Genomic DNA, 16,395 nt, shown 5'->3' on the forward strand with positions numbered 1-16,395 from the left:
ATACAAAATTACTCTTAAAATATCAAATTTTAGGAAAATCGCTAAGATTGAGTCCATTTAAAATATTGATCGAAGACCCCATAATCTTGATCATCTTGCCATTTTAAGTAGTGCTGGACATGTCCGTCGGTCCGTCCGTCTGTCTATGGAAAGCACGCTAACTTTCGAAGGAGTAATGCTAGATGCTTGAAATTTTGCACAAATACTTCCTTTTAGTGTAGGTCGGGTGCGACTGCAAATGGGCCGTATCGGTACATGTTTTGATATTGCTGCAGTATAAACCGGTCTTGGATCTTGACTTTTTGAACCTCTAGACGGCACGATTCTTATTCGATTTTGCTGCAATTTTGCACATGTCGTTTTGGTATGACTTGCTAAGTATGGTCGGTTCTTAACTTGATATAGCTGACATATAAACCGATCTCGAATCTTGACTTCTTGAGCCTTTAGAGGGCGCAATTTTCATCCGATTTGGTTAAAATTTTGTGTGAGGGGTTTTGTTGACTTCCAGCAGCTGTGCTAAGTATTGTCAAAATCGGTTCATAACCTGATATAGCTGCCATATAAACCGATCTGGAATTTTGACATCTTGAGCCTCTGAACTGCGCAATGTTTACCGAATTTGGGTACAATTTTGTATGAGGTGCTTTGTTATGACTATCAACAACTACACTATGTATAATTCAAATCGGTTCATAGCCTGATATAGCTCCCATATAAACTGATATCCCGATTATACTTGTAGAGCCTCTGGAGGGCGCAATTCTTATCCGATCTTCAATATGCGTGACAATTTATTCTAATCGGTCCATTACCTGATATACTTCTTGAGCCCATATAGGAGACAAATCATATCATCATCCTCTGTTTGCCTATAAAGAGAGAGAGAACTTGTTTTACCTATAATGACATGCCGAGAATATATGATTCGGCCCGGCCCGACTTAGCGCGCTTTTATTTGCTTGTTATTGCTTTACTAATGTGTACATGACTGGCATAGATTTTTTTCTTCTAAATTTAAAGAAAAATGATGAAAAATGAAAAGTAATGGAATATAAACATCCCCTGAGACAAACATTTACTTATGTATTCTGTTTTTTTCTTCTAACATCCTCTTCATAATGGAGCAGCAGTCGTTTTCAGCAAACAACGGCTTTTCGGAAGTATGCCTACAGTTCTGAAATTGCAGAAATACTGCTGTAATAGCAGAACTACTAACAGTCAGCAGGCAGTGTTTGCTATTTTCAGCAGACATAAGTGTAGCTATCATTGCGGGAATAATTTTTATTTTCTTTTATTGGTTTAAAGTTGATTTTTTTTTTATTTATTTCCGAAAAAAAAATTTATTAAATAAAGAAAACTTTAAGTGCAGATAAAAAACGTTATCTGATATGGAAGCAAAAACATTCCATTGCAGTCAAATTTCCAATGAAACAATTAAAAGTCTTAGCCACTTTTTCGAAAGCAGAATAGATTGTCAACAATATTTCGTAGTTCGTGATTTTGTCGTGAGTGTTGATTATCGTTGTAAGTCGTGATTCACGCTCACGCACGATCATGTGCTTAGATTTGGATCTCACTCACGAATTATGTGACTCACGCGTGATTCATGCGTGATTCATCACGTGCACACCTCTAATATATGTACTTTATGCAGAAAATGTGGAAAAATACAATGCCATCTATGTGTTCTCCCTTTCTACAATTGCTCCTTTTGAATGCCAGATGTTGTTAGTAAATATGGCCCCGTCTTTAATTTTATTTTAGTTACATGTAGTGATTAACAGGTGTTGTTAGTCATCGTGAACCTAATCTTTTTAGTGATTTTCCTAAAATTGATCTTTTCAAGCGTATGATTGTATCAGTGAGCCCTTAAATAAATAAATTTATCGATTAATGCGCACATGTACTAGGCTACTATATACATATGTACCTTTTATGGAATATGTATAGTGGTGTCATCCCAATGAATACAATGCCATCTTTGCGTTAAAAATTACCTCAAATCGACTGTTTGAAATGCCAAATCTTTTTGTATAGTTGGCCTTGTATCAATTGCGCCATTTGGATGCCAGATGCCGTTATTAAAAATGGTCATCTGTCAGTAATATTTTGAGTAGGTCAATATGGATAAAATCGTTTTTCACGATTTTCTTAAAATTGGTAATATAACAGTAATTTTGCATCAATGAGTTCCTAAATAAATATTGTATATTTATCGATTAAAATAACCCGTATTACCACTGGGCTAGTTGTATGTATTTTTGAAGAATTCCTAATCGACTATAGCTTTTGTTGCCAATAAAAGACTCGAGTTTAACTTAACAGCTTTTTTTAATATAAAATCATAAGATGGGGGGTATACTTATTTCGTCATTCTGATTGTAACTACTCGAAATATTCGTCTGAGACCCCATAAAGTATATATATTCTTGATCGTCGTGAAATTTTATGTCGATCTAGCCATGCCCGTCCGTCTGTCCGTCCGTCCGTCTGTCCGTCCGTCCGTCCGTCTGTCTGTCGAAAGCACGCTAACTTCCGCTTGAAATTTTGCACAAATAATTCTTATTAGTGTAGGTCGGTTGGTATTGTAAATGGGCCATATCGGTTCATGTTTTGATATAGCTGCCATATAAACCGATCTTGGGTCTTGACTTCTTGAGCCTCTAGAGTGTGCAATTCTTATCCGATTGGGATGAAATTTTGCACGACGTGTTTTGTTATGATATCCAACAACTGTGCCAAGTATGGTTCAAATCGGTTTATAACCTAATATCGCTGCCATATAAACCGATCTTGGGTCTTGACTTCTTGAGCCTCTAGAGTTCGCAATTCTTATCCGATTGGAATGAAATTTTGCACGACGTGTTTTGTCATGATATCCAACAACTGTGCCAAGTATGGTTCAAATCGGTTCATAAACTGATATAGTTGCCATATAAACCGATCTGGGGTCTTGAGTTCTTGAGCCTCTAGATTGCGCAATTCTTATCCGATTGGAATGAAATTTTGCACGACGTGTTTTGTTATGATATCCAACAACTGTGCCAAGTATGGTTCAAATCGGTTCATAACCTGGTATAGCTGCCATAGAGTGCGCAATTCTTATCCGATTGGAATGAAATTTTGCACGACGTGTTTTGTTACGATATCCAACAACTGTGCCAAGTATGGTTCAAATCGGTCCATAACCTTATATAGCTGTCATATAAACCGATCTTGGGTCTTGACTTCTTGAGCCTCTAGAGGGCGCAATTCTTATCCAATTTGAATGAATTTTGGCACGTAGTATTTTGTTATGATATCCAACAACTGTGCAAAATATGGTTCAAATCGGTTCATAACCTGATATAGGTGTCATATAAACAGATCTGGGGACTTGACTTCTTGAGCTTCTAGAGGGCTCAATTTCTATTCGATTTGGCTGAAATTTCGCAAGACGTTTTTTATTGTTACTTTCAACAACTATGTCAAATAAAGTACAAGTCGGTTCATAACCTGATATAGCTGCCATATAAACCGATCTGGGATCTTGACTTCTTGAGCCTCTAGAGGTCGCAATTATTATCCGATTTGCCTGAAATTTTGTACGACGGATTCTCTCATGACCATTAACATACGTGTTTATTATGGTCTGAATCGGTCTATAGGCCGATACAGCTCCCATATAAATCGATCTCTCTATTTTACTTCTTGAGCCCACAAAGGGCGCAATTCTTATTCGAATTGGCTGACATTTTACACAGGTCTCCAACATATAATTTAATTGTGGTCCAAACCGGACCATATCTTGATATCGCTCTAATAGCAGAGCAAATCTTTTCTTATATCCTTTTTTTGCCTAAGAAGAGATGCCGGGAAAAGAACTCGACAAATGTGATCCATGGTGGAGGGTATATAAGACTCGGCCCGGCCGAACTTAGCACGCTTTTACTTGTTTAATATAAAATTGTGCGACAATTAATTCGATAAACTTTTGCAAAAGTCTACAGCTGAAGGCTGAACAACTCACGAGCTATTAATTGCTTTCGTCTTCGTCTGACAGCTGAAAGGTTGCCATCTTCTTTACTCTCAGAAGTCGGCAAGTTCGGGTTTGCCACATCCGCCCCCTCTCCAGTGACAAAGTCCGGAATTGCTCTTTTGCGAGTTGGACATAGTTGTGAGCTTGAAGGTAGTTGTGAAAGTCCATTATCAATCGCTGGTGAATCTCGAATTGAAGACGATGTCTCGACGTTGCATTTTGTGTTGGCTGTGTTCAGAATTATTGCTGTCGACGGATATGTTAACATTCTTGCTCCTTATCATAATGGTATATATTCGATCTGAAATTTCTTTGAGCTATTTCGAATGGATACTAGACCATTCGAAATAGTACAAATAATTTCAAAGATGATCCAAGAAGTTCTCAAGCAGCATCTGTGCGTAGAGAAACATGACTACAATCCTTAAGATTCTTAAATATGAACATTTTACTCTTGTTGTGATGTGAGGTTGGAACTGGTCGCAAGAAATTGAAATGATCACGAAGTCTCTTTAAAAACTCTTATGATTCTGCAGGTATGTTTGATTGGCTGAAGAATTCGTGGGGTAATCGTACATATCTGTCATATAGGTCAGCTGGCGAAGCATTACCGTAGGAAGTACTTCAACCCTGGGCGTATTACCGTGACACATTAATGCAATTTAAAAAGATCTGTGCCATCTTTCTATCATCCCGTATGATAGGTTGTTGTCCTCGTTCGTTTAGATACACTTAAATTAACAAGTGCTTTGAATAATCCAGATTCGAATTGGGTCCTTGATCTGGGACCCTTGACGAGAAAATGCGTATTCTTAGGTCCTGCCCAATATATTATCTCAGTTGTGAATTGCGAGATAAATTCTAAGTGACTCAGTTGTAGAGGTGAAGCTTTCTCCAGGCTTTGAGAAAAGCGTAGATTAAAGGTTTGCGATCGGTCTTTATCACAAAATGGCGAGCTTCGAGAACGTGCTGAAAGTATTTTATTGGTTCATAAATGGCAATCAATTCTCCGACATAAGCAATATAGTTCCTTTCAGAGCTACTTAACTTCCGGGAAAAGAAACTAAGAGGCTGCCACACTCCATTATTGTTTTGTTCTAGAACGGGACCGATTACAATATCCGGGGTAAGAGCTAGGTCTGAGGTTGAAGCGGGATGAGCAAGCATGGTTGTATGAAGTAGGCTCTACTTACAAAAAGACGTGGGCGACATGCAACGAATTGACCAGTTGTCTCGATGTTGTGGACGGCAATGGGCTCAATAGCTGGCTTGCTAGTCAATGCCGTAGTTGATATGTCAATGAATTTATCAATCAAATTTTAAAAGTGTCTAGTTGATGTGGAAAGAATTGAAATTCTAAAAATACCAGGGATTCGAATTTCTCCACGGCTGCTTAATTTCATCGTATTATCAATTAGACATCTTATTGTAATCATCAAATTGTAATTAATTAAAAAGTCGGCTCCCAATTTGACGTCTGCAATGATAAACAACCATTTGAATTCGCGGACCTATGTAGGTCCAATTTGAAAGTACAATGATCATAGGTTTGAATTTCGTGTGCATTGGATACGAAAAGTTTCATGGTGTACTGCTTAAGCGTTGCCTTAAGTAAATATGGTGGTACTACAGACACAACAGAGCCGGAGTCAATTAAAAAGTGCATCTTTGTTGATTTGTCAAAAATATGTAAACGGTTTTCTTTTACAGGGTTTTGGTTGTCCCTGTCGCCAACCAATTGGACTCACGGCAGCCCAACTAGTTTACCGGTGTATTATTGTAACGAGTGCAAATACTCCAAACTTCTGGTGGTACCAGCAAAGAATGGTCGTTGACGATTCTTGTTCTTACTATTTTGTTGAATTTGTAGGCTATCGACTTCGTCGGCTAATGTCTTAATAGCCTTGCAAATATCTATCAAAGATACCTGAAAGTTTATGGCATCCACGCAACCATGCATGTCAAACCGTGAGGAAACTGTTGTGGTAGCATTGGCCATGGTATTGTTGGCGTCCAACATCTTGTCTGTCATTTTTTAAAGCTTATCCAAATCTTCCTTATAATCGACGTTTCCTCGTTGTAAGTTGCATTGGTTGTTATGCATCGGCAAAAAACAAAATTTGTCATAGCTAAGAGATGCATGCACAAAATGTGACGAAATTGACTTTGAATTTGAAAATTCTGCCGCTTCTCTGCTTCGAAGAGTACAATTTTCCAAAAACGTTGAAATCAATTGTATTTTAGACCGTACGTGAAATGAAGGGGTCACCAATATAGTTTTTGTTGCTAATAAAAGACTCAAGTTTAACTTAACAACTATTTAAATTTATCATTATTTAATATAAAATTGTGCGACAATTAATTCGATTTACTCGATTTACAACTCACGAGCAACTAGTAACTGCTTTCGTCTTCGTCTGGCAGCTGAAGGGTTGCCATCTCGTCTACTCTCAGCAGTCGGCAAGTTCTGGGTTGCCACACGACTTTTTCAAATACCGAATTATAATGTATTGTATATCTTTTTAGAAGCGCTGGCAATCTATCGATAATCGCACCATTAGATATTTTCGATATTGCTTATAATATCTATCGATAGTATCGATACTATCGTTAATTTCCCATCATCTATATTTTAAACCAAATTTATTTAATTCAGTTGGAAGTCATTGCACAAAATTTTAGCCGAATCGGATGAAAAATCCGGCTATAGGAGCAATGGATCTAATATAATGTATTCAGTGCCGGATGGCATATTTTTCTTCAATTTTGAAAAATATCAATCTGTATTCAGAAAAAAATAAAATATCGAATGTATTAATAGCGCCATCCATATTTTGTCATTACACTGTGGCAAGGACGTAGCCAGGTCCAAAATTATTTTGTCTAAGGAAAAAATTTAAATTAAATTTATTCTAAACAAAAAATGTTCAGTAACTGACAAAATTTCATATACATATATAATATTCTACAAAGACAAAATTTTGTTAAGGCCAGGCCCGCCTTAAAATTATTTTTCTAAAGGAGAAAATCGTAATGAAGTTCTTAGTAAAAACAAAATTTTAATGAAATATTTGCCCAATAAATTCTAATAAAATTTTCGAAAGAAATTTTAAAGAATTTTTTAAGTACTAAATTTTAGCGAAAAACTATCTAAAGGCAACCTTACCTCGAGATTACTTTTTAGAGCCAAAATCCTAATGAAAATTTGCATTTTGCGACACTAGATTTTGCATAAACATTTTTACATTTTTTTTGTTATGCTCATCTGTCCCAAACAACATTTTCTTAAAATTTTTTCTGTAGACATTTTAATAAAATTTTTTAAAGACAAAAGATGACATTGAATATATTCATAATTTAGAGAATTTATATTAACATAACAATTTTTTTAATTATTTTAAACTTCAAAACTGTTTGGAAAAAAAATTGTCCTACGTCCCTGTAATAAGAAAAAATATTTTTTAATTTTTATGAGGATTTACCGAAGAAAGCTGGATTTAATGATTTTAGAATAGAATCGCACCTACTGTCAATTGAAGTAGGATTGTTGCCATAAATTTTTTTTAATATAGAAACCGTCAAATGCAACAAGAAATTAAAAAGGTTTCCAGAAATCTTACCCTTAAGAATTTTGAAAAATGTCTCGTTTGATTTTCGGGACATAAAAAATTGCCGACTTTTGATAAACATTCCACCCAAAACATGACGAGAAAAATTGTTGTAACTGGTTTCAGCCATTCATTCTTTACGCCAATCCAAATTTCCTTACGATATTTCTTTCCTAACTCGAGCTAGAAAATTTCTAAAACAGTTCTGTTCTTGGGTATTTTTCGTCGTTAATGGGTAAATGTAATTTTCTTTAAAGACTAAATTGCAATGTAATTTTTTCAAAAGACAAAGTTTTTGTGATTGTTTTAAACGCAAAGTGATTAAAAGTTTCTTTAAACCAAAATCGTCATGTCGTTTCGAACGACAAATATTTAAAATTTTTCTAAAACATTATTCTATGTGAATTTTCTCTTAATTCTACTATTTTAAATTTAAATGGAATTTTATCTGTACATAAAATATTTTTTTAAAAACGTCTTTAAATGAAATATTTTGCATGTTAGTCTGAAAAACTTTCCAAAGAAAAATTAGTAATATTTAATCATAAATTGAAAAACGAAAATAGTACCAGCCATTATACCCCTTCCATTTAGCAGAGTGTATGAGGGAGTAAGAGTGCAGAGGCCTACGTCTCATTTTTCATTTGTAATCTGTATTGGTACCACGACTATGCTATAGGGTATAATAACTTAGCGCTTTTTTTGAAGAGAGATCCATTGATATGTATTCGGATCGACTCATAACCGCTTTCTGATAAGTTTTAGTTATGTCCGTCTATCCGTCGGTATTAATTTGTGTACAAAATACAGATGCCAATATTAATAAATTTGTCACAGGCCTACAGACGAACCCTATCGAAACTTTAAAAAACCGGTTCAGATTTGGATATAGCTCCAATATATATTTTCACCCGATTTGCAGTATATGGTAGTTTTTTCAAAAAATTCTCACGAATTTTGGGGCATAGCATTATCTTAACACTGCCCGTTGTTTAAACACTTGAGCAAAATATTTTGTATTCATTACAAATTCTTGCATGAATTTATCATAAAATATCTTGCACCTTTGCACAAATCTCTAAAATTTTTTACAAAAAAAGGTTACATATCGAAAATTAAGTTTATGTTTAATGAATTATTTTGTTATACCTGTAGAGAACATTTCATTGTAATGTTGAAACGCACCACTGCCTGTCTCACGCTTTCGATATTTTTCGGAGTTTTGGTGGTCCGTTTAAGTCCATTTCTGGGTTTGCGACACTTCCACACTTCCGAAATGAATTAACCGCAGACAGAATCGAATTACGGCCAGCAACGAGTCTGTGAGGAGAAATTTCAAAGTCAGCCCGGAAGGTACGGTGCGTAGCAATAAGTGAGCGATAGTAAGAAAAGAAGCTCTCGACGGCGAAGGCCCGCTGCTCCTCAGACCAAACCATGAAGGCAACTAACTGGAGAGAGAAACAGATGCACTCCCTCAGTAGCTTATCCGACACATTTCACATGACTGGAATCCAAACATAGCCAATGATTACCACCATTTGATAGCACTGTGGAACAAAATTCAACCTTTTCAAACATTACAGAGAAACTGCACAGATTATGAAATAAGAAGCAAAAAGAGAAAATAACTGTATCAGTGTTTTGAAACCAACATTGGGTTAACGATTACTAGTAGTCCTCTCATTTTAAGTGTATAGTGTATTCATCAATATTACTGTTTGCCATGAAATTCTGCTGTAGGTCTCTGAATACACCTAAGGTCAAAATCTAACCTTAAACGACAGTAATCACTAAAAATGTAAAGTACATTCTAGGGCTAAAGTATTACCAGAATCGCCAATAAAACTTAATTTAAGGAGGATTATATCGAAAACAAAAATTTTCTTTCATAAATTTGACTGAAGGGTGATTTTTTAGCTATCGTCTTTTTAGCAACACTGGTTTAAACAGCTCACGCACGTTTCGTGTTTTGTTTCACTGTCAAACATCTTCAGCTTGGTCTAAATTTTAACCACGAATCGTCTTACAAACGAACAATGCTTCCAAATTATTGAACTTTATTATCGAAATGCCTGCTCAGTTAAAAAAGTTCATCGCGCGCTTCTCCCGACGAAGCTCATTTTTGACTCAATGGGTACGTAAATAGGCAGAATTGTCAATTTTGGAGTGAAGATCAGCCAGAAGCATTGCAAGACCTACCAATGCATCCAGAAAAAATCACCGTTTGGTGCGGGTTATGGGCTGGTGGCATCGTTGGACCGTACTTCTTCAAAGATGATGCGAATCGTAACGTAACTGTGAATGGTGAGCGCTACCGTGAGATGATATCCAACTTTTTTTTTGCTCAAAATCTAAGGGCTTGACTTGCATGTCATGCGGTTTCAATAAGACGGTGCCACATGCCACACAGCACGCGTAACAATGGACTTATTGAGAGGCGAGTACAATGAACATTTTATTTCAAGTTCGGCCGTCATGCAGTTTTCGTCGTTTGTATTTTCCAAATATGCATTATAACCTTTCCTGTGAAGGAAACTATGCGGTAATGCACATAGCTTTCAATATGTGTATCTTTCTTTTTTTTTTCTGTAAATTTGTTTTTGTTACTTTTTTCCGCGGAGCTGGTTGCTTTGAAGAAAAATAAAATAATTAATGATACCTGCATATAAGCTTGACATTTGATGTACAATTTTGAGAACACACAAATTTCTTTATTTCTTTATTTTCATCCTCATTGCAGCCTATTTTAAAATTTAAAAATAATACACATAAGCATAACATTAAATCCATTTATTAGTAAAGAAAAACTAGTTGAAACCCCGAATAACATTTCATATATCAAGAATCAAAGGTATTGTCAATTTAAATGAAATATTTTGCATGTCACTTTAATCGCAAACAAAATCCAATTTTTTCAGAAAAGAAGTTTACTTGCCGAAAATTTTTGTTTCGTGTATGTATATTATTGGTGGTACTCATGTGAATTATATTATATACGCAGATTTCATTTATTTGATGACTCATAGTCAAATTTAATGAGGAATATTTCTTCCCTTCACACTATGCTGCTGAACTATTGTAGAATATTGCAGGAGATTTTGGTTAAATTCGAATATATGCTTAAATAACACTTGAAGTTGGCAGCAAACAATTTTCGCCTGAAATGTGCAAATTTATATTTAAATTGTCTTAAAATTTGTTTTATCTACATATCGTATATAGTCTACTTTGAAACATCTAGTGCAATTTGATGGAGCTTATTTCTTCTTTTGAGAACATTTGTCTTAAATGAAGTTTCATTTTGCTTTCTCAGGTATCTCAGGAATAAATGCTTCACTGTTGTCTTCCAATGCGTCAATTGAAGCGGGCTTGTCTGTATAGACATGAGTTTTAACACAGCCCCACAAAAAATAGTCTAAAGGCGTTAAATCGCACGATCTAGGCGACCAATTGACCGGTCCCGAACGTGAAATAAAATGTTCATTGAACTCGCCACTCAATAAGTCCATTGTTACGCGTGCTGTGTGGCATGTGGCACCGTCTTATTGAAACCACATGGCATGCAAGTCAAATCCTTGGATTTTGAGCAAAAAAAAAGTTGGATATCATCTCACGGTAGCACTCACCATTCACAGTTACGTTACGATTCGCATCATCTTTGAAGAAGTATGGTCCAACGATGCCACCAGGCCATAAAATTTAAACCAAGCTGAAGATGTTTGACAGTGAAACAAAACACGAAACGAGGGTGAGCTGTTTAAACCAATGTTGCTAAAAAGATGATAGCTAAAAAATCACCCTTCAGTCAAATTTAGTAAAGAAAATTTTTGTTTTCGATATTAAATTAAGTTTTATTGGCGATTCTGGTAATTCTTTAGCCCTAGAATGTACTTTACATTTTAAGTGATTACTGTCGTTTAGGTTAGTTTTTGACCTTAGGTGTATTCAGAGTCCTACAGTAGAATTTCATGGCAAACAGTAATATTGATGAATACACTATACACTTAAAATGAGAGGACTACTAGTAATCGTTAACCCAATGTTGGTTTAAAAACACTGATACAGTTATTTTCTCTTTTTGCTTCTTATTTCATAATCTGTGCAGTTTCTCTGTAATGTTTGAAAAGGTTGAATTTTGTTCCACAGTGCTATCAAATGGTGGTAATCATTGGCTATGTTTGGATTCCAGTCATGTGAAATGTGTCGGATAAGCTACTGAGGGAGTGCATCTGTTTCTCTCTCCAGTTAGTTGCCTTCATGGTTTGGTCTGAGGAGCAGCGGGCCTTCGCCGTCGAGAGCTTCTTTTCTAACTGTCGCTCACTTATTGCTACGCACCGTACCTTCCGGGCTGACTTTGAAATTTCTCCTCACAGACTCGTTGCTGGCCGTAATTCGATTCTGTCTGCGGTTAAATCATTTCGGCAGTGTGGAAGTGTCCGAACCCAGAAATGGACTTAAACGGACCACCAAAACTCCGAAAAATATCGAAAGCGTGAGACAGTCAGTGGTGTGTTTCAATATTACAATGAAATATTCTCTACAGGTATAACAAAATAATTCATTAAGTGTTTAAATGACGGACAGTGTTAAGATAATGCTATGCCCCAAATTTCGTGAAGATTTTTAGAAAAAACTACCATATACTGCAAATCGGGTGAAAATATATATTGGAGCTATATCCAAATCTGAACCGATTTTTTAAAGTTTCGATAGGGTTCGTCTGTAGGCCTGTGACAAATTTATTAATATTGGCATTTGCATTTTGTACACAAATTAATACCGACGGATAGACGGACATAACTAAAACTTATCAGAAAGCGGTTATGAGTCGATTCGAATACATATCAATGGATCTATCTCTCTTCAAAAAAAGCGCTAAGTTATTATACCCTATAGCATAGTAGTGGTACCAATACAGATTATAAATAAAAAATGAGACGTAGGCCTCTGCACTCTAACTCCCTCATACACTCTGCCAAATGGAAGGCAGATACTATGTTCGTTTTTCTGGTACTATGTTCGTTTTTCACAGTTGAAAACATGTTTTTCTCGATCAATAATCACGAAAATATTTTTTTGCGATTAACGACAGACTCTTCTTTGTCGGAACACAAACAAAAGCCGAACAACAGCACACAACAAAGACAACAGTATTGAAGCAGAGTTGATTCGGCCTATTTCGTGAGCATTTAATTACATTTGCAATAATGGTACAATAAAGAGGTAGTGTCATTAGCACAATAACAAAAATTTACCCCCAACGAAACTACCTTGAGTGGCAAATACCGTAAATTTATATGTTATAGTGGTTTTAGAAATAAACTTTGTTTTACAACTCATCTTCTTCAAATGTGTTTTATATTAGTATTTTCTTCATTATAACACGGTTTTTTTTTTGGTTATGTGTGGCATATCGGATCAAATAGAACATATTTTTAAGATTTAAGAAAAAATCTCAGCTGTGTTATCAAGCCTTTGACATTTCGATTTACTGCAAGATCAAAACAAAAAAACAAAAAATTTTACAGAGCTGTTCGCATGACCTCACCTTATAAGTGTATCCAGATTTGCAGTTAAAATTGTGCGAAATTTATCCTGATGCAGTGACATGTCGCTACTATTTTGCTCATAGAACTCAGTACCACTTGTAAGGAATGTGTTCGCATTATCTTCGTCACAATTTTTTTAATAGCGCGTTTTGACAGTTGTTCCTGTGAAAAGTCGAAGTACTAGGCTTAAGATATAAACATTTTGTTTACGTTCTCTTTGTTGTTTTTTTTCTTTCTGGCATATTTTCGGCACACGTACACCCACGCGTGCACATTTATTTATGTGTTTTGACAACAACGTCGATTTTGTAAAACAGCTTGAAGATAAAACGGCGAATTTTATGGATTTCTGCGATATGACCTGTATGTTGTTGTACAAATGAGACAACCTTTAAACAATTGCGTCATGAGGGAGTATAGGCTGGTACTATGTTCGCTTTTCGCTAAATTGTTTCGAGATTACTTTTTTAGACATTATATTTTGACATGCCTTACACATGCTATCACTTGAGCACCAATTTTGCATAAGTAAGCTCATTGTCCTATGTTAAGATACCGAAAGCTATACTGACCTTCTTCTTACTTAATTTCAGCAATAGCCTCGTCCTCTCACTATCCGCTTCACCCCATAGGATTTTTGCCGTCCTACCGACCGTTTCGCTGTTCCACAGAGTTGCTTTTCGTCGTTGCCCACGCCCTTAACTCGGACTGCGTCGACCCGAAAGGCTTCGGGATCAAACAAGTTTATTGACAGCAGCCCACACCACCTCACGCATTATGTGATCGCCCGGATCTCCGTTTGCAGGTCCGTATTATGGTCAGGCAGTCCAAAACAGATCTCAGTCCCTGGGTTCTCAATGTAGACCCCCAGGCCCACTATGTCCTCTAGCTTTGATTCATCCGTATAACAAGATCTTCCAGATGGCAATACTAGGGTTCGGTCAGTCCAAGACTGTGCCGCTGGCTGCAGTGACTCGCACTCGACTTCAAGTGTCGTCTTAGGTGTCCGATCGGAAACATCTTCCATTCCTTCCAGGTTTCCTATCGTCGTCTCGATTATATGGCGATGGTATGAGCTGCTCCTATCCTCAATCCATTCTCCCATCGTCTTAAGTCTCCTAGCAGCAGTGGCTGCCTCGCACTTAATTTTTGTGTCAATGGGTCGGATATCTGCAATAGTCTCGAGAGCCCTAGTGGTCCTCATCGCTCCGCCTATGCCAAGGTAACATGTTCTCTGTTGCATTATGCTTACGTTGCACTTTTTCTCCATCGCACCAAACTACTGAGACGTAGGTAAGTATCGGCCTAATCTTGCTCCTGAAGCCAGTGGACTATCCTTGGATTCAGGCTGCATTTCGAGACTACGGCCCGTCTACATAGTGCCCAACATCTGTGAGCCTTCCCAGTAAGCTTCTGAATGTGACACTTCCAATTAAGTTTCCCGTCCAAGATCCCACCTAAGTATTTGACCTTATCAGATATCGAAATGGTTCTACAGAGGAAACGTGGTGTGTTAAATTGGTTCACCTTCGTCTTCCTCGTAAACAGGCAGATTTCAGTTTTTTCTGGGTTAACATTGAGACACCTAGGTCTAGCCCAGTTGTGTGCCATATGCAAGACCCTTTCGGACCTTCTGCATAGCTGGTTCGGATCATCACCCATTAGAAGTATTATAACATCGTCTGATATGCAGACGGGTTCAAATCCCTCCTCATCAGCATCCCTAATAGGTTATTTATAGTGGTCACCCATAGGAGTGGCGATAAAATGCCCTCCTGTGACGTGCCTTGTGCCACTTTCTCCATTTTATTTATGTCATGGAATACACAATTTATCGACATGTTCCATAGCATATGATTTATCCTGTCTCTAAGGACCTGATCCACCCGATATTGGTTTAAGTATTGGATCAGTGTGTCGATGCGCACATTGTTTAAAGCCCCCTAGATTTCAATGCAAACCGCCAATGTGTACGTCTTGGCATCGACGGATTCTTCTATTTTATGCACAACCTCTTGAGCAGTTCGCTGGATGCCCTACTCTTTATCATGGTATCCAAAATACGTTCTATGGTTTTGAGTAGAAAGGATGTAAGGCTTAAATGTCTGTAGACTTTTGGTGTCGCATAACTTGCGTGGCCGGGCTTGGGTATAAATGCCACCCTTGCCTCCTGCCAGGCTTTGGAATATATGTAAGGTGGCCAGATGGGGCGTTAGATATTCGGCTCCCTTTTGCGTTTCAGTTTGACATGGGTTTTCTAGAGAAGTTTTTTCATCTTGGCGGCACCATTAACGCTATCGACCTGCTAGCAGAAAAACTTATAGCAGGCACGATTTGGCGCTCTGGTAATCTTATTGTATTCCTTGAACCTTATCTTGCCCAAGTCTTATTCCGATTAGTCTTCCGAATTTTATCCAGTTGGATTTCAAATTATTACTGAAGCTTATCGAATTAGGCGTTGGTCGTGCTTTTCTGAACCTGGTGTATCGATGGTGTGAGATGGAGTGCTCCACGGAGACCCTTCAATCTTGAACCTCATCGATCAGATTTTCCGAACATATTGTCACATCTTAAAACTTCCTTCCTAATAAAGGTAGCGGTGTTATCAATATTAAGTGTTATTAGGTCATTAGTATTCAAGAACTCTGCCAGGACTTGCCCCGCTTATTAATGTAAGTACTACTCTCACTACTGTGGTGAGAGTTCGCATCGCACTCTATTAGTACCTCATTTCCTGTCTGCTTTGCTTTCCTCACCAGCCGCTGCAGTGGGTGGCGCTGTCGGAGTCTCTTTTCGTTAGCCTGTATTGAGTCTTCCGTCCCTGCACAGCATGATATTCCAATATAAGGATCTTTGCCTGTCCCAGTCTTCCAAATCTTAAGTACATCGGCTTCTTGAGAGCAGGTGATGGTCACATCTTCGGCTCCCTGTTCGTTCGTTCGCTGCATTGAGTTTGCTGCCACTACACTGCCTGATGGCTCAATATGAGGATTTTTGCCTATCCTAGTCTTTTCAATCTTGAATAAGGCGTCCTTGGTCCCACTGATATGGTTCAGTCCAGAATCCTTGCTCCGGATCGTCCATATCTACTGAATTAAGGCAATACAAATCTTGCCTTTGCTGATTTTCTCCATGAGAGCGTGTGCTCGCTCTCGCTCCGATGGGGGTTTATCTGGATGACCTCAATGATTGGGCCTGCTGTAACTAGGCATCTTGG

General features: G+C 37.3%; 1 long non-coding RNA gene across 1 annotated transcript; it reads left to right on the forward strand.

The window, feature by feature from the left end:
- Positions 1-10,331: 10,331 nt before the first annotated feature.
- Positions 10,332-10,905, forward strand: LOC106093924 (uncharacterized). The gene is made up of 2 exons (XR_001222430.2): positions 10,332-10,480; positions 10,548-10,905. It is a non-coding gene; the product is annotated as an uncharacterized LOC106093924 (long non-coding RNA).
- Positions 10,906-16,395: the final 5,490 nt, after the last annotated feature.

Source organism: Stomoxys calcitrans, chromosome 2 (assembly GCF_963082655.1).
Source record: "Stomoxys calcitrans chromosome 2, idStoCalc2.1, whole genome shotgun sequence".
Classification (NCBI taxonomy): domain Eukaryota; kingdom Metazoa; phylum Arthropoda; class Insecta; order Diptera; family Muscidae; genus Stomoxys; species Stomoxys calcitrans.